Here is a 22,325-nt window from a genome sequence, read left to right as displayed (position 1 = left end):
AAATTTAACATGATAAAACCTCTCATTTCATTTACAGGAATAATGGAAAGCAATATGTTACTGAATGGAGAGGGATTACAAGGCTTAATGATATTGTGTACTGGAGGGTTCACTCAGATCCGTTCAGACATGATCGTCAGCTCCCAGACACTCCAAGTGACCCTATTGCTCTCCGAACACATGGAATACTTTGATGTGGTTGATTGGTGGTGGGGATGGTGTTTTGAAATGTGCATCAAGGGGACGGTCTTTATCCAAGATATATTCATTTCTTTCTACGTGAAGACCCGATGACGATGGGATTGGTTACCTGCTTCTGAACAAAGAGGCCGTGACCGCTGCCAGGACAGTGGGTATTCACCAACATGATGTACTTTGCATGGGTACAGTGTAACATTAATAGAGAGAGAGCTCCTCCAGTTCCTCTACCTCTCCCCATTGACATGGGTACTCTGCAGATGCCATGTATACCATCGGAAATCCCACTATTCTGGATACACCCGGCAGCTCCCTGCTGTGGGAGGAAGAATGTATTGACCTCATCCACCATACACATCCTCCATCACCAATGGTGACATTGATGTTGAGATACTGGGAAATGATGGCTATGTCACCTAGTCCTGCCTGGAAAGTTCTGGATCATAGAAGCTGAATGAAACTGTGACCCGAACAGCCACTGACAGCACCATCCTCCCCCTGGTGTGAAGCTGCGGGTCGTGTTAAAGGAGGTGACACCGCTCTGTGACCAGCTCCTTGTTCAGTCAGGGTCCCCTCATACTCTGCTCCTGGGTTAAGTGGAGCTTGGGAAGCTGTTCCTGGAAGACCCGATGTGGATACAGCAGATCCCTTTCCCCACACACACACACTGCGTAGTTTCAGAACTTCCCCTCTCTGCAGCCTCTGCTCCATTTGGTGTTCATGTTACAGACCCAGATACTGTAACTACAGTCTCCATGCTCCATCCCGAGTTGGGTCACCACATCCTCAGGTCTCCCTGAATGTCTGAGGCAGCTCACAGCACATCCTCCAGAAAACCATCCCCAGCCCCTCAACTAAATTTTCAATTACAGGAGTCAGTCAGAAACCCCTCGGCTACAAATGTTGTGGACCAGACCAGATCCCCGAAAAATGTTTTAAGAAGGCCGTTTATACTCAAACCTTTCCTTATTTTGAATATAGATGGGAATTGTGCATTCCAGATATTTTGTGACTGGTCTAACCACTCGACATTAAGCAAAATATAATCTATTAAAACTCGTTAGTTAAAATACAATAAAAAAAGAACATTTTGGTGTATCTTATATGTTGGAACACTTACAAAAACATTAGATACCGTACCTTCTTGATTTACACCGCTTGGCACAAAGATATATTCAAATACATAGGAGTCTACAACTGTAGTGTCTCCCACCCGCCCTTCTCCTCTAACCTACTTAATAAGGTAAGGTTCATTCTAAACTTCCTCTATTGAATATAAGTTTGTTAATAATTTTATAGCAACTTGAATGAAGCTTTCTACTTTAGTACTGAGTGGGTGTTCAGATAAGTCGTGTATGAGTGCTAGGGCAGTTGCTTGCTCCTCCTGCAGAATGTGGCACGTCGGAGACATGGCACACGTCTCCGCTGGCTACAACTGCCGGAAGTGCACCCAAGTCAGCTCCTTGAAAACGGTATTTGGGAATTGGAATTGGAGCTGAATGAACTACGGATCATTCGGGAGGCTGAGGGGGTAATTGAGAGGAATTACCGGGAGTTGTTCACTCCTAAGACTCAGGACAAGGATAGATGGGTTACAGTTAGGGGGAGGAAAGGGGATAGACAGACAGTGCAGAGATCCCCTATGGACATTCCCCTCATCAATAAGTATATCGTTTTGGATACTGCTGGGGTGGGGGCGGGGGGAATGACCTACCAGAGGAAAGCCATAGCAGTCAGTTCTCTGGCACTGAGCCTGACACTGTGGTAAAGAAGGGAAGGGGGCAGAATAGAAAATTACTCGTCGGAGGGGACTCGATAGTTAGGGGAATCGACAGGAGATTTTGTGGTCACGATAGGGATTCCCGGAAGATATGTTGCCTCCCTGGTGCCAAGGTCAGGACGTCTCCGATTGCGTGTATAAACTTCTAAAAGGGGAGGGCGAGCAGCCAGAAATCTTGTTACATATGGGCACTAATGATATAGCCAGGAAAATGATCAAGGATATAAAAAGTGATTTCAGGGAGTTAGGATGGAAGCTGCAAATCAGGATGAACAGAGTAGTGTTCTCTAGTTTACTACCGGTGCCACGAGATAACGAGGCGAGGAACAGGGAGCGGGCACAGCTTAACACGTGGCTGCGCAGCTGGTGTAGGTGGGAGCGCTTCAGATATGTAGATAATTGGGATGCCTTCTGGGGAAGGTGGGACGTGTACAAGAAGGACTGGTTGCATGTGAACTGGAAAAGGACCAATGTCCTGGGTGGAAAGTTTGCTCGAGTCGTTCGAGAGGGTTTAAACTAGTATGGCAGGCGGGTGGGAACCTGAGCTGCATACCGGAGGTGAGAGTTGATCCAGATGAGGCAATATCAAGAGGTAGACCAGCTAGTGGGAAGGACATTCCTGGGAAGGAAGCAAGGGATCAGTTAAAGTGCGTTTGCTTTAATGCGAGGACTATCAGGAATAAAAGTGATGAACTTAGAGCATGGGTCAGTACCTGGAGCTATGATGTTGTGGCCATAACAGAGACATGGGTTTCTCAGGGGCAGGAATGGTTGCTGGATGTTCCAGGGTTTAGAGTATTTAAAAAGAAAAGGGAGGGGGTGTAGCACTACTAATCAGAGAAGCTATCACAGCTACAGAAGCTTCCATTGTCAAGGAAGATCTGCCTACCGAGACAGTATGGGTGGAAATTAGGAACAGCAAGGGAGAAGTCACCTCATTAGGGGTTTACTACAGGCCCCTTAATAGCAGCAGAGAGATGGAAGAAAGCATATGTCAGTGGATTTTGGAAAAGTGTGGACGTAGTAGGGTTGTTGAAATGGGTGACTTTAACTTTCCCAATATTGATTGGAACCTCCTTCGAGCAGATGGTTTGGAAGGAGATGTTTTTGTAAGGTGTGTTGAGGAGTACGTTGACAGGCCGACGAGGGGAGAGACGATTCTAGATTTGGTGCTTGGAAACGAGCCGGGGCAGGTATCAGATCTTGTGATGGGAGAGCATTTTGGTGATAGTGACCACAACTGCCTCACATTTTACATAGCTATGTAGAAGGGGAGGATAAGGCTAAATGGGAGGATATTTAATCGCGGAAGAGAAACTATGATGCGATGAGACATGAGTAAGGAAGCATGGAATGGGAGCAATTGTTCCATGGTAAAGGCACAATAGACATGTGAAGACTGTTTAAGGAACAGTTGTTGTAAGTGATGAATAAATATGTCCCTCTGAGACAGACAAGAAATGTAAGATAAAGGAAACTTGGATGATGAGAGCGGCGGAGCTTCTCGTCAAAAGGAAGAAGGTAGCTTACATAAGGTGGAGGCAGCTAGGGTCAAGCTCAGCTCTAGAGGATTACAGGCAGACGAGGAAGGAACTCAAAAATCGTCTGAGGAGAGCCAGGTGGGGCATGAGAAAGGCTTGGAAGAAGGGATTAGTGAGAACACAAAGGCATTTTATACTTATGTGAGGAATAAGAGAATGGTCAAAGAAAGAGTCGGGCCGATCAGGAATAGCAGAGGTAATTTGTGTGTGGAGTCTGAGGAGGGAGGGGAAGCGGTAAATGAGTTTTTTGCTTCTGTCTTTACGAAAGAAAGGAACTTTGTTGTGAATGAAACCTTTGAAGAGCAGGTGTGCATGCTGGAATGGATAGATTGACAAGTCGCCAGGCCCGGACCAGATTTGTCCTCGGCTGCTTTGGGAAACGAGAAATGTAATTGCTTCGCCACTTGCGAAGATCTTTGCATCCTCGCTCTCCACTGGAGTCGTACCTGAGGACTGGAGAGAGGCCAATGTAATTCCTCTCTTCAAGAAAGGAAATAGGGAAATCCCCGGCAATTACAGACCAGTAAGTCTCACGTCTGTCATCTGCAAGGTGTTAGAAAGGATTCTGAGGGATAGGAATTTTGAACATCTGGAAGAGCATGGCTTGATTAAATGCAGTCAACACGGTTTTGTGAGGGGCACGTCATGCCTCACAAACCTTATCGAGTTCTTTGAGGATATGACTAGAAAAGTTGATGAGGGTCGAGCTGTGGATGTGGCGTATATGGACTACATCAAGGCGTTTGATAAGTTTCCCCATGGTAGGCTCATTCAGAAAATCAACTAGCCACGAAACCCCACGACCAGCTATCCCTAGTAGCCACACACGCAGACGACAAGCAACATGAATTCGACTGGGACAACACTACCATTATAGGGCAAGCCAAACAAAGAACAGCCAGGGAATTCCTAGAAGCATGGCACTCATCCACAAACTCCATCAACAAACACATCGACCTGGACCCAATATATCGGCCACTACAGCGGACAGCTGAAACTGACAACAGGAAGCGGCAGGGACAGGCCACTATAAATGCCGGAGGAAACACCACAGAAGCGCTTCACAGGAGGCTCACAAGCACTAGACAGGGGACGAAACGTTTGCAACAAAACTTTCCAGCTCAGCGAACAGAACCACAACAAAGCATATGGTGTTTTGGCTTTCATTAACAGGGGGATTGAGTTTAAGAGTCGTGAGATCTTGTTGCAGCTCTATAAAACTTTGTTTAGACTGCACTTGGAATACTGCGTCCAGTTCTGGTCGCCCTATTTTCGGATAGACGTGGATGCTTTGGAGAGGGTTCAGAGGAGGTTTTTCAGGATGCTGCCTGGACTGGATGGCTTATCCTATGAAGAGAGGTTGACTGAGCTCGGACGTTTTTCATTGGAGAAAAGGAGGAGGAGAGGGGACCTAATTGAGGTGTACAAGATAATGAGAGGCATAGATAGAGTCGATTGTCAGAGACTATTTCCGAGGGCTGAAATGACTAACACGAGGGGTCATAGTTTTAAGCTGGTTGGAGTCATGTATAGAGGGGCTGTCAGGGGTGGGTTCTTTACACAGAGAGTTATGAGAGCATGGAATGCGTTGCCAGCAGCAGTTGTGGAAGCAGGGTCATTGGGCACATTTAAGAGACTACTGGACATGCATATGATCACAGAAATTTGAGGGTACATACATGAGGATCAGTGGTCGGCACAACATTGTGGGCTGAAGGGCTTGTTCTGTGCTGTACTGTTCTATGAAATGTGTTCTATATCCTTACAGCAGTTTTCCAATCCAGGAGGAAACAACATCAACAGAGATCTCAGAGAAAAGCAGCTGGGGATCATGTATTGAAACTTCCACCCCTTCTGAGATCCCCAGCAGCTTCTGAATACTGCACCTAAAAACAAAACGAGGAAACCTGGTCTGGGAGAGCTGGCCACTGCCTTTCCATTGTTATCACTGCTTTAATGAAACCTAAAGGCTTTCTCAGTTATTTACTTAAACAGTTTTTAGTCAGCAGTTCTGCACCTCTGCCTTTAAAACTACATTAAAAAAACCCAAGAGAAAATAACATTTTTACAGTGATAGTATCCTCAAGACTCCATCTTTAATAGAATAATCCATCAATATACAAAGACGGATTCATTTTAGACCTCCTAATCTTCCTCTATTAGCAGACTGAAATGCATATATATTACATTGACTGTGAGCATACAAATGTTCACAATTAGTTTCGATTTCAGACATTTTACTACTGCCACAGAATGCCTTTGTCTTTCTTCATCCACGTCTCCAAAACGTGACAAAACCTAAGTTTTCTCGCCCTGTCACCTGTATAATTTCAAATTGAATGGCGAAAATAATAAGCTCAATCGAAACAGACTGGTATTTTTCTCCTTAAACTTCTCCAAAAACTTTACGCGGTCACGATCAGTGAAAAAGATTTGTCTCATGTATGTTATTCACAATTTAAATGCTGAAATGTTGTAATGTCAACACTAAACTCAAGACCTCCTTCCCCATTGTGGAATAAATCTGTTGATGTTTTCTCTGGACACTCCAACCACACGTTACATAACGGAGCACTCCTGATCTCTCCAATAGTCCTTATGAAAGACATTGCTCCTCATGTCTCAGCATAAATGAATTACAAGCTTCTGTACCTCTTAATGCTCTAATCTCTTTACCTGATACTCCTGGCCTTTGCCAATAAACCTTACTCTCACAGATAAATGTTTTAAGAAATGTCGCACATTCTTCTCAATCTCTCACAGAAACCAAACCTTGATTTCTGAACTCAATTATCATCATCAGCCATTTTAGCTTCTAATCTTGCCGTTTTAACTCTCTGCTCTTCCAAACGAGTTCTCACGACTGCAGGAAGTGAATTGTTGAACTTCTCCAAAATAAGAATCTCCCTAAGAGTGATATAGGTGTGCTCTGTTTTTAATACCCTTACCCACATTTCAAGCTTACTTTGTTTGATCCTTTCAAACTGAATGTGCGTTTAACCAGGGACCGTTTTTTTTAGATTCCTGAAACGCTGCCTGTCAGCTTCTGGCACAAGCTCATATGCACTTCAGACGGCTTTATTCACCACCCCATACTGGCTAGATACCTCCTCCAATAGGGATGCAAATACCTATCAGCTTTGTTTGAATCAACTAAATCCACATTGTCACTGATTTAGCCACTTTCTCAAATGAAAATTATAAGGCTTCCCTATCCTTAACATCAAATTTAGAGAATGCCTGGATGCATTTAAGCAGAACCCCATTAGACCATTGGTTACAATAGAGTTGCTCAACCTCACTAACCTCTTCATCCCGCCGACCACCTACCTTCATCTCCGCCTTCTATGTCAACTTTCCTCTCCAATTGCTAACTGTTTAAGTTGAAACTCTGTTTTTCTTCTATCCTTTTCTCTTTTTCTTCTTCATTTCAGGGATATGTGGGATAGGTGCCTTAGTCGGGGTAAATGTAGGGGAGAGGAATGGGTCTGGGTAGGTTACTCCTCGGAGGGTCGGTGCGGACCTGTTGGGTCAAATGGTCTGTTTGCAAATTCTAAACCGAATTTGGTATTATCGATTTAGAACCGGACACTAGTCCCCAGTTTGCTATAGACGAACCAGATGACCTCAAATTGTTTTAAGAAGGTAGCTTGGATGCCAACCTTTTCTTATTTTAAAGGTAGATGTGAGTTGGGTGTTTCAGATGTGATGTTACAAGTCAAACCACTCACCATTAAGCAAGACACAATGTATTTAAACACTGCAATGAAAATCCATACAAATTGAAGAGGAATCTAGAATACTTTGACGATTGGAAACCTTAACAGAATAATGGAAACAGTACCTTCTACAAATGAACTGTTCGAATATATTAACATCACCGAAACAAACCCCTTGGCAAAATCGAAATTTCAGACATACATTCTTGCATACAGTTCTCCAATCCAGGAGGAAGCAGCATCAAGACAGGTTTCAGAGACAGTAGCAGCTGCAGATAACTATTTATTAAAAACCCTGAAAGCGTCGTAAGTTATTCACTTGAGCCGTTTTCAACAGGCAGTTTCGCCTTTAAGATCTCTCCTTTAAAAAAAAGGAGAAAATAATATTTTTTAAAAAATGACAGCATTGTCACACAATTTAGATGTCTGGTCCTTTACTTAAGGGGCTTCCTCGTGTTCTTGATCGCAAGGTCACCTGAGAGGGACAAATACAGGTACAGACCAAGTTACAAGGATGTGTCTCATAACTTCTGAAACACCCCTGTCCATGGACCATCACATGGGACATACAGAGAAGTGAACAATAGCCTGATACACACCCTTTCATTACTTCTGAGCTGCACAATGCCAGCCTCCATAGACCAAAGAGCCAAAACCCAAGACCAGGGAACGATACAGAGGGACAGAGAGATTCACTAAAAGACAGAAACAGACAGTAAATTAACTGAAAAGATGCTGTGGAATTATGGGGAAAAAGACAGGGCAGTGTGACTAACTGGAGAAGTGAGATCTTCGAGAGTAAAATGACAAGAATGAGAACATTGAATAAAGGCATTGTCAGATCAGCTGAAATTGTTCGTTATATCATATTCTGAATCTGCTTCACAGAACACCACATAACATGAACTGGGACAAGATGACAGCCCATCATGGAGAGCTGTGCAGACCATGCTAGTGTTTTGCTCAGTGAACTGCACTATCTGCCCAGCATGGAGAATATTGCAAACATTACTATCATATGCTAACTATACTCGCATCAGATTACTGTCTTCAATGGGAAGGTTTTCTCTCTCTGCGTGTGTGTGTGCTCATCAGAAACTGAGAGAGAGTGCGTGTGTGTGCGCGATTGGAGTGCTGGAATACGAAACTCATTGTTTGAGAAGGAACACACATGGAGGAAACTGTTTTATCTACGAACAACTGGTAGGCTTTTGGATAATCAACAGAGGGAACGTGAGAAGTTTCATGGACTGATGAGAAAAAGTGTTTGAGAATGCTAAAGTAAAGGCATTGCAATACACAGTAGCAAAATATATCCGCGTGCGCATGAATGACATTTGGATGGGAGTTTGGTGTGAGTGCGAATCAGATTTGCTTCAGCAGGTTTGAAGCTGGGAGTTTCAGCAGCAGATTATTGTCTTCGTTACGAATGTACTTCATAGCTCAAGGTTCAAACAGCAGATGGAATAAACCAGTGAGATACATTCTTGAGTGGTGAATATTTCAAGTTAGAAATGGTCAGGGCATGGTGTCAGGAATCAGCTCATTGTCAAAGGGATCACCCACAGTTGTGACTTGTCTGCTTCAGTCGCAGATACTGGCCAGGGATGCGATGGAAACAGTGGAAGGAAGTGGCGTTTGTAACCAGAACAATCGACAGTGACCTCCATGTTCTGAATAGCAAAGGCAATGATGCAATGCATTGTGGGTCTCCGCTGAAATGGAGTCGGTCAACATAGAGACCCATGAGTAACAATGCCAGAGCAGAGAGGGAAACAGTAATTGAACACGTTCGTTGATGTAGTTAGTAGTGGTCTGTAGAGTGTAAATATGGATTGAGAGTTTCAACAGGAAAATAATAGTGGCAAGAAGTGTAGACTATATGTAATAAGAGTAAAACAGTCATAACTGTTTTATAGAAAAAAAAACATCTAGACAGTGACACTTACCAGGGACACCAATGAGAGCCAGGAAGGGATAATAAAAATATTTAATAATGAGAAGAACAAAATAGATCCGAAATGATAATGACGACTCATCATAATATGTCGAAAGAAACCAAATATAATAGGGTAAACCCCTCTCCATTGTAGGAATTTTCCAGTCTATTGTTCTCAGATTCTGATCCATTGTTGGAACATTCCAGTCTAATGTTCTCAGATTCTGATCTCTCCTCCCCTTTTCTCTGGATCTGCTGATCCCTGTCAGTGCTTTCTGTGATGCTTCCGCTCATGTTATGGGATAACACATTGAACGGCGCCCATTTATCATTGAAAAATGGAAACCCTCCACTGGGATAATTATAATCCATGGAGACTGGCATTAATCACAGTCCCTGAACAAACAGGTTCAGTTAACCAGTTCGAAACATCGCTTTACATATCACTATAAAAGGGAAACATTTACTGGGTTTGGATTGAATGGATGAGGGTTGCTGAGTGATGGACCATAAATCTTTCAATCTTTTCAAATCTTATTTTCCTTGTAAATGAGAGTATTAATAGAACACTGCAGGGGTCTGTATATATTCTATTTTGTTTATTAAAGATGCAGTTTTAAAATAACAGATCGGTTGCATAAAAAAGTCAGGTGGGCAAGTTTCTGGATACCTTATCAAAACGTAAGGTACATATTGACCAATGTGAGGCTACTCCTGGTTTTAAGTGCCCTGTTATCAAATCCTTTCAGAACCTTGAGACAGAGCATTGAGACTGCTGCTCAGGAACAGGGCGAAGAAATTCTGTCCCTATGGGCCTCTTACAGAGGGATAGCAGAACGCTATTAACACCACATTAGACTGTTGCTACTTGAAAAGATGGAATGTTGGCACATTTTGCCAACAGAATCATTCAAAACAAAGATATGTGTCGCTGCAGCTGTACGAGGCGTTACTGAGAGGGCACCTGGAGTACATTGTGTTGTTTGTGTTTCTGTAACTGAGAAGGGATGGACCTCCATCAGTTTACAGGCTGATCATAAACCACAGGTTGCTGTGTTAATTAATGTCTCCAGTCTGTTACAGTGGCACAGGAGGATGTCATTCAGCCCGTCGAGCTCATTACAGAGAAACAGAAAAGGTCATTCAGCCTCTTGAGTCTATTACAGAGTGACAGGAGGAGGCGATTCAGCCTCTTGAGCCTGTTACGGAGTGGTAGGAAGTGTTTATTTAACATTCTAAGTCTGTTACGCATAAATATTAGTTTTAAATCACTTATGGGATAGGAAAGATCTGATGTAAACATTAAAGTTCTAACCTTGAATAAGGCCAGTTTTTTGAAAGTGTCAGGCGAGTCCTGTGAAATGCTGATTGGGATGCCCTGTTCACAGGTAACGGGATGGTTGGAAAATGCAAGGCAATCAAAACTTGGATTCAGAGAATCCAGAGACACCGAGTTCCTATTAGTGAGATGGGCAAGGCCAGTGAGTTCAGGGATTGCTGGATGGCTCGATATGTTGATGGACTGATCAAGGAAAGGAAGGAGGCATATGTCAGGTAAACAGAGCTGATATCAAGTGAATCTTCAGAGGAGTATAAGGGCAGTAAGGGTATAGTCAATGGGGAAATCGGGCCAGAAAAATGGGGAAATGAGATGGCTTTAGAAATAGGGATAACGAGGCTTTGAATAAATTCTACAAATCCTTTAATGGCAAAAGAAAATAACTCGGGAGAGAATAGGGCACCTTAAAGATCAGTCAGGCTACTTTTGTGTGGAAACACAGGAGATGGGAGGGACACTAAACAAGTATTTCTCCTCAGTATTTAATGTGGAGGAGGTTACAAGAACGAGAGAATGAGAAATACATCGTGATATCTTGAAAAGTGTCTATATTACAAGGAAGTGCTTGCCATTTTAAAACGCATAAAGGTGAACAGATCCCTGGGACCTGATCAGTTGTATCCCAGAAGTTTGTGGGAAGCTAGGAAAGAGATTGCTCAGCCTTTTGCTAATATATTTGTATCATTAACTTCCACAGGTGATGTGACAAAAGACTGGAGGGCTGCTAACATTGTGTCATTATTTAAGAAATTAAGGTAAACCCAGGTAACTATACATCAGTGAGCCTGACGACAATGGCGACTGAATTGTTGGAGGGGATTTTGAGGGAAAAGGTGTGTATGCATTTGGAAAGACAAGGACTGAAGAGGTCTTTGTACCTTGGAGGTCACGTCTCACTGAATCGGTGGACGTTTTTGAGGAAGTGATGAAAGTGGTTGAATAATGCATGGCACTGGATGTTGCCTTTATGGAATGCAGCAAGAAACCCAAAATGTTCCACATGGTAGACTGGTTAGCAAGGTTAGACTGCTTGGAATCCTGGGAGAGCTCGCCAGTTAGATCCAAAATTTTCTTGAATATTGGAGACAGGCTGTGACAGTGGATATTTGTTCATTGAACTTGGAGGCCTGTGACCAGCCGCGTGCTGCAAAGATCAAGAGTGGGTACACTGCCTTTTGTCACTTATGCAATCATTTGCATTTCAATATATGAAGTATTGTCAGGAAGTTTGTAGATAATTCCAAATTTGGTGGTGCAGTCGATAGTGAAGAATGATAATTCAGAATATAATGGGACCTTGAGTAGGTGAGCCGAGGAGTGGCAGATGGAGTTTATTTTAGATAAATGTGAAGTGTTTCATTTTGGTAAGACAAATCAAGGCAAGACATGTCGGTAGGGTCCTGTTGAAAGTTGCCAAGCAAGGCGAACTCCATAGAAATTATACAATCCCTACAGTGAGGAAACAGGCTATTCAGCCCATCGAATCAACACCGACCCTCTAAACAGTATCCCACTGGACAAACCCCTACCATATCCTTCTGAGCCTGCATTTCCCATGGCTAATCCACCTCCCGTTCTCATTCTTGGGTGTTATGGGCAATTCAGCATTGCCAATCTGCCCTTATCTGTATATTCTAGTACTGTGTGAGGAAAACATAGCACTCAGAGGAAACTCACACTGACACGGGAAGAATGTGCAAACACCACACAGGCAGTCATTCAAGGATAGAATTAAACCCAGATCGCTGTGCTCTGAAGCAGCAATGCTTGTCACTGAGGTACTGTGTCACCTTGTGGTGCAGGTTCGCAGTGCCGTCACAGGCAGACAGCGCAGTGAAGAAGGCATTTGATGATCTTCCCTTTATTGTTCTGTGCTTTGAGCCGAAGTGTTTGCATGTTATGTTACATCTGCACAGGACATTGGTTTGGCCACTTTTGTAATACTGCCTTTAATTCTGATCTCACTGCTGTTGGAAAGGGAGACTTGAAAGGGTACAGAAGAGATTTAAAAGAATGTTGCAGGTGTTGGAGGGTTAGAGTTACAGGGAGGGTTTGAATAGGCTGGGGCAATTTTCAAATGTTGAGGCTGAGGGGTGACCTTAAAGAGATTTATAAAATCATGAGTGGCAAAGATAAGGTAAACAGTGAACGTCTTTTCCCAGGATAGGCGAGTCCAAAATTAGAAGACAAAGGTTTAAGGTGAGTGGGGAAAGATTTAAAAAGGGACATGAGGGACAACATTTTCACACAGAGACTGCTGTGTGTATGGATCGAGCAGCCAAAAGAGGTGTTGGAGGCAGGTACAGTTACACCATTTAAAAGGCATTTGGATGGATACATGCATGGGAACTGTTTAGAGGGAGATGGGCCAAGTGCTGGCAAGGGGAACGAGATTAAATTAGGATATTGGTGGGGATGGACGACCGGACTGAAGGGTCTTTTTCTGTGTTGTCCATGTCTGAGACTCTATAGCCTCTTGACTCTATAATACAGGAACAGGAGGAGGCTATTCAGCTTCTGAATTCTGCCAGTCAGTTTGTTTGCTCAATTACTGATAGTCAAATACAAAAATACATCATACAGATTTTGCTGGTGTTTTACAGAACAGGAGAAAGGCTTTTAGTTTAGAGAAGCTGTAAGGAATGTGAAGAGGCCATTCAATCCCTCAATTCCATTCCACAGGAGCAGCAGGTGAGCACAGAGCATTTGGAGCCTATTACTCTGGAGGAGGAGGAGGACATCTATTTTCACAAACCGGGGATCAGGAGGCAGTCACTCAAGGGAGCTGCTGAAGACTGGGACACAGGAACAGGAGGCAGTCAATCAACTGGCCGACACTGGGACACAGGAACAGGAGGCAGTCATACAACTGCTCAAGTCTGGAGCACAAGGAAATGTTGAGGTTAGTGTGGCCCTAGGATCCTGTTACGCAGGAACAGGAGGTGGTGACTCACTCCCCACCAGTATGGTACACTGGGAGAGAAGGGGAATCTGCTTGTTACAAACAGAAATATATGAATAAGTTGCATTAGTGGTCCATTCAATCCTGCCCCACCATTCACTAAGACCACAGCTGATCTGATTGTGATTCCCTCATTCCATATTACGGAGACGCCCCTCTCTGCAGCCTCTGCTCCATTTGTTGGTCATGTTGCACACCCATATGCTGTAATAACAGTCACCATGACTCATCCAGAGAGATGGGTCTAACCGAATGAGTCAGGATTTGAAGGGTCCAATCGCAAGAATGAAAACACAAAATAAAGTTATTGCCACATGTTTAGTTCTCTCACATTCGCAATCCAACTCACATAACCAGCCCATCAATTTTACTTTCAGGATGGAGCACTGTGTAGATCCAACTAGCATACAGCTGCATGCAATCCGGTAATGTCTAGAGTGGAACTCTGTGCAGCCCACACCAATACTTGATGCAAAATCCTGGGCTAAATGTCCAGCGTGGAGAGCTCTGCAGACCGCACTGGTTCATTCATTCAAAGGCTGTTGCATTGCTCGGTAACACTGTGTTAGATCACTGCCCAGTGTGGGGAAACTTGCAGCCAAATTCTGGAAGTGAGACGATGTGCAGCTCCCATCCAGTTACAGTTCCATGTCTCCACTGTGCCTTAACATGGGTTGCTGCCGATGTGAAAATCACTGCGAGCATGAGATGTAAATGGAAACAATTTAAATACCAATTGTTCTGTTTCAGGCGATTATCACTCCAGTATTTAAAGAGGAAATAACTGAGTTAATATCCGATGAGGTTTTGTGGATGGTGCAAACAAGTAAGAGGAGGATGGTGATATTATAATGGTTGCACTATAAGCCTTCAAATCATCAATGCGAATTGGAGGAACAAACATGCAGGGAGACGGGGGGCGGTGGTGGGGGCCTTGCAGGAGTAATCGGGTTGTCTTAATAGGTGCTTTTAATTTTCCTAACATAGACTGGGCTCTCCAGAGGATCAAGGACTTAGATGGGATGAAATTTGTCAAGTGTGTTCAGGAAAGTTTCCACAAGCAGCATGTCGATGGTCCTACTCAGGAAGGGACAAACTTGACCTATGGTTTGCAAATGGGGCAGGATAGATGAAGGAGGTAAAGTGGAGAAACATTTTGGGAAAGTGACTAAAGTTGTATTAATTTTAAAATTGGAACAAAATTGGTCGACAGATTCAAGTTCTAAATTGGGGCAAGGCGAATTTTATTGGCATTAGACAGGGACTTGCAGGTAAAAGGATCTCGGGCAAGTGGGAGGCATTTAAAAGTGAGATAACCCGTTTTCAAGGTTTATATGTTCATGTGAAGGTGAAGGCAAAGTGAGGCTGGGAGAGAGAACCCTGAATGACAAGAGATAGTGAGGCTTTGACCAGAAAAAAAGGAGGTAGCTCAGGTTCAGGAAGTTGGAATAAAGGGAATCACTGGACGTACACAAGGGATACAGGAGTTTACTGAAGAAGGAAATCAGGAAGGCGAAAAGGGGGTATGAGATAGCCTTGGCTGAGAAGATTATGTTGAATCCAAAGATGTTGTTTCAGTATAGTAAAAAAAAAGAACAAGTAGAGAGAGAATAGGATGCCTTAAAATCCAAAATGGGCATGCGTATGTAAAACTGCAAGACATGGGCGAGGTCTCAATTTACCTTTTGTTCTATGAAGAAAGCCATGAAGACCTGTGACCTTTGGGGGGGGTGGGGGAGAGTTGGTGGGGAGGTGTTGGTTGTCATATCTTGTACAGTCCATATCACGGTAGAATGCATAAAGTCAGACAAATCTCTTGGTTTTGACCAGATATATCCAGGAATGAAGTGAAGAAATCTCAGGGGCCAAAGTACCGGAAGACTGGGCAGTAGAAAATGTTGTGCCCTTATTCAAGAAGGTCTGCAAAGAAAAGCCTGGGAAACATAACCTGAGAAGTTTCTGAGATATAGTTGTGATATCTTGGTACAGTCCATATCACAGTAGAGGTGCTGATGGACATATTAGAATGCATAAAGTCAGGTAAATCCCTTGGTCCTGAGAGATATATCCAAGAGGATTGCAAGAGGCAAGAGAAGACAGTTCAGGGGCCAAGGACCCGGAAGACTGGGCGGGAACATATGTGCCCTAATTCAAGAAGGACTGCAAAGAAATGCCTGGGAAATATAGACCAGTAAGCTTCACATCTATTTCGGAACCACTTGAGAAGGTTCGGAGATATAATATATGCATGCATTTGGAAAAGAGAGTTTGACTTGGAGCAGTCAGCATAGCTTTGTGCGTGGCAGATCATGCCATACAAATTTTGGTAAAGTTTTTGGAGGACGTGACCAAGAACGTTGACGCGGGCAGGGTGGTGGACATAGTCTAAATGGATTTTAGTAAGGCCTTTAATAAGGTTACACATGGTAGGCTGCTCTAAAAGGTTAGATCGCATGTAATACCAGGTGAACTGGCAAATTGGCGACAATTAGCTTTATGTTAGCAAGCAAATGACTATGCTGGAGGCATGCTTGTCGGACTGGAGGCTTGCATTCTTTGAGGAGAAAGTGAGGTCTGCAGATGCTGGAGATCAGAGCTGAAAATGAAGAAGGGCTTATGCCTGAAACGTCGATTCTCCTGTTCCCTGGATGCTGCCTGACCTGCTGCGCTTTTCCAGCAACACATTTTCAGGACTGGAGGCTTGCGACTAGTGGAATGCTTCAGGGGACGGTGCTGGGACCATTCCTGTTTGTTATCCCTATCGATGATTGGACGAGAGTACACAACGCAAGCTTAGAAACTTTTCAGATGACACGAAAATAGGTGACATCGTTTACAGTGAGGAACATTATCAAAAGTTGCAGCAGTACCTTAACCAGCTGGGGAAGTGGGCTGAGAAATAGCAAATGGATTTTAATATCGATGAGTGTGACGTCTCGCATTTAGGTGGGAGTTTAATGATGAATGAGAGGGCCTTAAGGAGTGTAATGGAAAAAAAAAGGACGTTGGAGATCAGGCGCACGGTTTTCTGAAATTTGAGTCAGAGATACACAGGACAGTGAAGAAGGCTGTTGACACACTGACCTTCATCAGGGCATTGAGTATAGAAGTTGGGCCGTTATATTGCAGGTGTACAGGATGTTGGTAAGACTGCAGTTGGAGTATTGTGCTCAGTTTTGTTCACCTTACTCTAGAAAGGATATTAGTGAACTAGAAAGATTGGAGAAGAAATTTACAAAGATGTTTCCTGGGCTAAAAGATCTAAGTAATAGGGAGTGGTTGGATAGGTTAGAACCTATTTCTTTACAGCGTTGGAAAGGTGGATGGGGGTGTCTTACAGAAGTGTAGATCTTATCAAATCATGAGAGGCGTGCATAGGGGTGAATATTTCAAATTCTTTCCTAGGGTTGGTGAATCGAGGACTACAGAGCATCCGTTAATGTTTGGAAAGCAGAAAAATAAAGAAAAGAACCTGGGAGTCAACGTTTTTTACACAGACTGTGGAACGCATATGGACTGATCTGCCAGTGGACAATAACAACATTGAAAAAGCATTTGGACCAATACATTGAAAGGAAAGAATTAGAGGGATACAGAACAAGGACAGAGAAATGGGGTGAGTGTGGATGTACATTTTGGTTGGCATGGACCAGCTGCGCCGAATGGCCTGTTACCGTGCAGTATGGTTGTGAATGAGTGTGTTTTGGAGTTGAGACAGAGAGGGGGAAACTAAAAAAAATGTCATGGAAGGGCATGTTCACAGGTTTCAGAATGCTGAAATGAAGCCATTTCGATAGTACCATGCAACACGGGTCAGTATTATGGAGAACTATGAGTGAATGGGATATTGTTGTGAGTTCAGACGATGGACAGTTTTGGATGAGCATTTGTTCTGCAGCTTTGTAACTCGGAGTGAGGACAGCCTCATTGGGCTGAATCTAAAAAATATTAATCTCAGTGTTATTTTCATTGAGTGTGACGGGAAATGTCTGCACGAGGCTGAGTTAGTTTCCTGGTACTATCTTATCAAATTCGCTTCATTGACTCTCCATCCCACACTATGGTGTCCTTCTCATGCAATGCTGGCCCGATTCTCCCACCCATCATGGCTGGAGGTACTCACAGTCGTCCAGATGCACCTTGATGGTGCCATCTTTAAAAGGCCAATGGGCACACGGTTGAACTTTCTCAGTTTGGAGCTGCCCTGCACAGATTAACCCGAGGATTGCAGATAAGGGTCAATCACACCACGGTGTATTAGCAGGGGCACGGATGTCCTGGTTGATGGGCAAGTAGAGGAGGGGACCATTCTCTTCCCAGAGGGATCACACCACCAGACCCACCGAGTCTGGACTGAGCTCACTATCCACCTCAGTGCGGTCTGAAGAAATGTCCATCAACAGAGAACAATCATGACTAACCTTCCTCGCTCTGTCAGGAAAGGATCACCGTATTCTCTCTGCTCCCTCACACTCACTGTATATCTGTTATAGCACCGACCACCGAACAAGGCTCCTGCTCCACCACTCTGCTGCATGCAGCACCTTTCCTCTCTCTCTCTCTCTCTCCAAGTGAACTCCAAGCTTTCAATATTTACATAGCATGGGCAGTGATACATACCTGATTCATACCTGAAACTGAGTAGGTCAATCCACAAGGCACAACGTCAGAACGAAAGAGGGAGAGGAAGAATGAACAAGTTCTCTGTTGTTCGTAGTGGTTTGGAGAGTGAATGTTTCCAGATTAGAGTAAATGAAAAGAACAGTATACCGTCGCACATGGTTAATGCAAATAGTAAATGGAATGTGAAACCTACCAGGGACACCAACAGTAGCCAGGATAGGATAATAAAAATATTGAATGAGGCGAAGTACATATTGGATCCGCGTTGGTAATGACAACCCATCATAATATGTAGACAGAATCCAAACATAATCGGATAAACCCCTGTTCATTGTTGGAACATTCCAATCTATTGTTCTCAGATTCTGATCCATTGTTGGAACATTCCAGTCTAATGTTCTCAGATTCTGATCCATTGTTGGAACATTCCAGTCTAATGTTCTCAGATTCTGATCTCTCCGTCCCCTCTCTCCGCTGCTGCTGATCCCTGTTAGTGCTGTCGGTGATGCTCCCGCCAATGCTATGGGATAACACATTGAACAGAGCCCATTTATCATTAGAATATGGACCTTCTCCACTGGGATAATTAGAATCCACGCAGACTGACATTAATCACAGTCAGCAAACAAACAGATTCTGTTAACCAGTTATGTACATGATTTTACATATCTCAACAAAGGGGGACATTTACTTAGTTTGAATGGAATGATGGGGGTTGGTGAAGGATAAATTATAAATCTTACATTTTTTTTATCTTTCTTCCCTGTATGTGGAAGTATAGCTGGAACACTGCTGGGTTGTATAGGTTTCACCGTATTTCTATAGGGTCAGGGATAAAATAACAGACCGCCTGCATAAAATGTCGGATGGGAAAGTGTTTAGATACCTTTCTGCAATGCTGCTCCTAGTTTGAAATGCCCTGCTATCGAGTCCTTTCATAATTTTGAGACAGTATTTAGAGCATTGAAACTGCTGCTCAGGAACAGGGAGAAACAGGAGGCAGTCACAGAGACTGGCACACAGGAACAGGAGACAGTCATTCAATTGCTCGAAATTGGGACAACAGGACAGGAGGGAGTCATTCAAATGTTCGACACTGGGCGACAAAAAAGGAGGGACTTATTCTACTACTCGAGACTGGGACACAGGGATAGGAGACCGTCACTCAAAGGCTCGAGACTGGTACACAGGAACAGGAGGCAGCCATTCAACTGCTCTAGACTGGGAGACGGGAAAACGAGACATTCATTCAACTGCTTGAAACTGGGACACAGGAACAGCAGGCAGTCCATTCAACTATTCAAGACTGGAACACCGGGACAGGAGGGAGTCACTCAACTGCTCGAGACAGGAACACAGGAACAGGAGGCAGTTACTCAACTGCTCCAGACTGGGAAACGGGGATATCTGGGGGCAAGTGAGCCCGCAGATTTCTATTCCCCAGGAACAGGAGAATGTGGATCACTCCCCATCACTGTGAGACGGTGGGAGAGAAGAGGAATTGGTTTGGTATTAACAGAAATATCTGAATAAGTTGCATGAGCGAGTCATTCACTTCGGTCCAACATTTTCCATAACCTTGGCTGATCTGATTTTGATTCCCTCATTCAATTTTACGGAGATTCCCCGCTCTGCAGACTTTGCTCTGTTTGTTGGTCATGTTGTAGACCCAGATGCTGTAACCACAGTCACCGTGACTCATCCAGAGTGGGTCACCAAATCATCTGGTCTTTCTGAATTTCCACAGCAGCTTTAAACACAGCCTCCAGGAAACCATCCCCAGCATTTCCACGAACGTACTAAAACAAGAATTAAGTCAAATGTCAGTCAAATTCAAGTGATAAGTCTGGTCTTAATCAGTAACAATGGAGGGGATTCCTCATGTTACTGAGCACATGATCAGCAGTGAGTGATTAACACAGGCGATCAATGAATCGGCACAGAGCAAGTTACAAAGCAGTGTCTCACAACTGAAACCCCACTTTCCAACATGGAGCACAGAGCAGGACACTGGAAAGTCAAAGAAAACGCAAGCTATGCTTTCAAAATATTATTTCCAGGCTTTTAAATTTGGAAGCTGATGCTCTCGGGTAAGCAACATTCAAGGTCAGAGAAAGATATAGGTTAGTTATTCAAATTAAAATTGGACAATTAAAGCTGGATGTCAGGATTTAAATACCAACAGTTTGAATACCAACAAATGGGAAGGATTTCGGAAATAGATAGTAAACAGAGACCCAGAGTCAGTATTATGGAAGAATGTTTTTGCAAGTTTCAGAATGCTGAAGTGAAGACATATCGATGGTATCTAGTAACATAGGCTGGTATTTCCGGGAATGATTAATTAAGGTGATATTGGTGTTAGGTCAGACAGAATTATCGATTCTCAGAGATGTACAGCACGAAACAGATCCTTCAGTTCAACTCGTCCAAGCTGATGAGATATCCCAAAATAAGCTAGTCCCATTTGCCAGCATTTGGCCCACATCGATGTAAACCCTTCCTCTTCATGTACCCATCCAAATGCCTTTTAAATGTTATAATCATAGCAGCCTCCACCACCACTTCTGACAGCTCATTCCACACAGGCACCATTCTCTGTGGAAATAGTTGTTCCTTAGGTCATTTTTAAATCGTTCGCCTCTCACCTGAAATCCATGCCCTCTAGTTTTGGGGAACATATCTTGACTATTCACCCTCTACATGCCCCTCTCGCTCCAGGGAAAAAAAAAAAAAACCCCAACCTACTCACACTTTTCCTATAGCTACAATCCTGGCAACATCCTTGTAAATATGTTCTGACTCCCTTCAAGTTTCACACTATCTTTCCAATAGGAGGGAAACGACAATTAAATGCAGTCCTCCAAAAGTGGCTAAAATAATGTGCTGGGCAGCAGCAACTTGACCTCCCAATTCATACAGTCAAACCACTGACAAATAAAAGCAAACAAACCAAATACCTTTTTCACTACCTTATATACCTGCGACTCTCCTTTCAAGGAATAATGAACCTGCATTCCAAGGTGTCTTCGCTCATCAACACCCCCCAGGACCATGCAATTAAGTGTACTCGTCCTGCCCTGATTTGCAGCATCTCACATTTATCTCGATTAAAAACCATCTGCTAATTTTTAACCCCGTCAGCCCATTTGGTCGAGATCCCATTGTACTCTGAGGTAAACCTTCTTTGCTGACCATTCCACCATCAATTTTGCTGTCATCTGCAAACGTACCAACAATCTCTGCTATGTTCACATCCAAATGATTTCTATAAATAATGAAAAGCAGTGGACCCAGCAGCGATCCATGTAGCACACCACTGAATACAGCCCTTCTGTTGTGAAAAGTAATCCACCACCACCACACTCTGTCTCGTACCTTGGAACTAATTCTGTATCCACATGGCTAGTTCTCCCTGCATTACATGTGAACGAACCTTGTTAATTGGTCTACCATGTGGAAAGTTGTCAACATGAAGTCCATGTCAACAATGTTCACCTGTCTGCCTCAATGAATCCTCTTAGTCACTTCTTCAAAAAAACTCAGTCAATTTAGTGAGAAACAATTTTCCACGCCTCGAGCCATATTGCCTATCCCTTATCAATCCTTGCCTTTCAAAATACCTGCAAACTTGTGCCTAAGAATCCTCTCTAACTACATGCCCATGACTGACGTCAGGCTCCCCAACATTTCCTTACCATCCTTCTTAAATGTTGTGAGTAATTGAACAAAGTTAGCAAGCCTCCTATCTTCCAGCACCTGTCCTGTGACAATTGACGATACAAATATCTCAGCAAGGGGCCATGTAATCATTTCCATCATCATACCGATGATAAATCCATTTCGGATGTTGGAAAAACCCATCTGGTTCACTGATATCCTTGAAGGAAGCAAACAACCATCCTTACCTGGTCTGTGTTACATGTGACTCCAGACCGACAACAATGTGATTGATTCTTAACTACCCGCTAGGCAATTAGTAATCGGGGATAAATGCAGACCCAACCAGTGGTATCCTAATCCTGTGAATGAATACAGAAAAAACCCTTCATTCCTGCTGTCTCTACCTGACATATGCTTTCCTCTTATCCGTGACCAAACTCTCAATTTCTTCAATCCTCCAGCATCCTTTACACCTGCCAGCCTTACCCTTCACCCGAACAGTGACATACCACCTCTGTGCTCTTGACATCTCATTTTTGAAGGCTTTCCTCTTCTCAAATA

This window comes from Chiloscyllium plagiosum, unplaced genomic scaffold (assembly GCF_037043375.1).
Source record: "Chiloscyllium plagiosum isolate Xiang-an unplaced genomic scaffold, Cpla_swu_hap1 HiC_scaffold_51, whole genome shotgun sequence".
NCBI classification, from domain to species: Eukaryota; Metazoa; Chordata; class Chondrichthyes; order Orectolobiformes; family Hemiscylliidae; genus Chiloscyllium; species Chiloscyllium plagiosum.
This window is presented reverse-complemented; position numbering follows the sequence as displayed.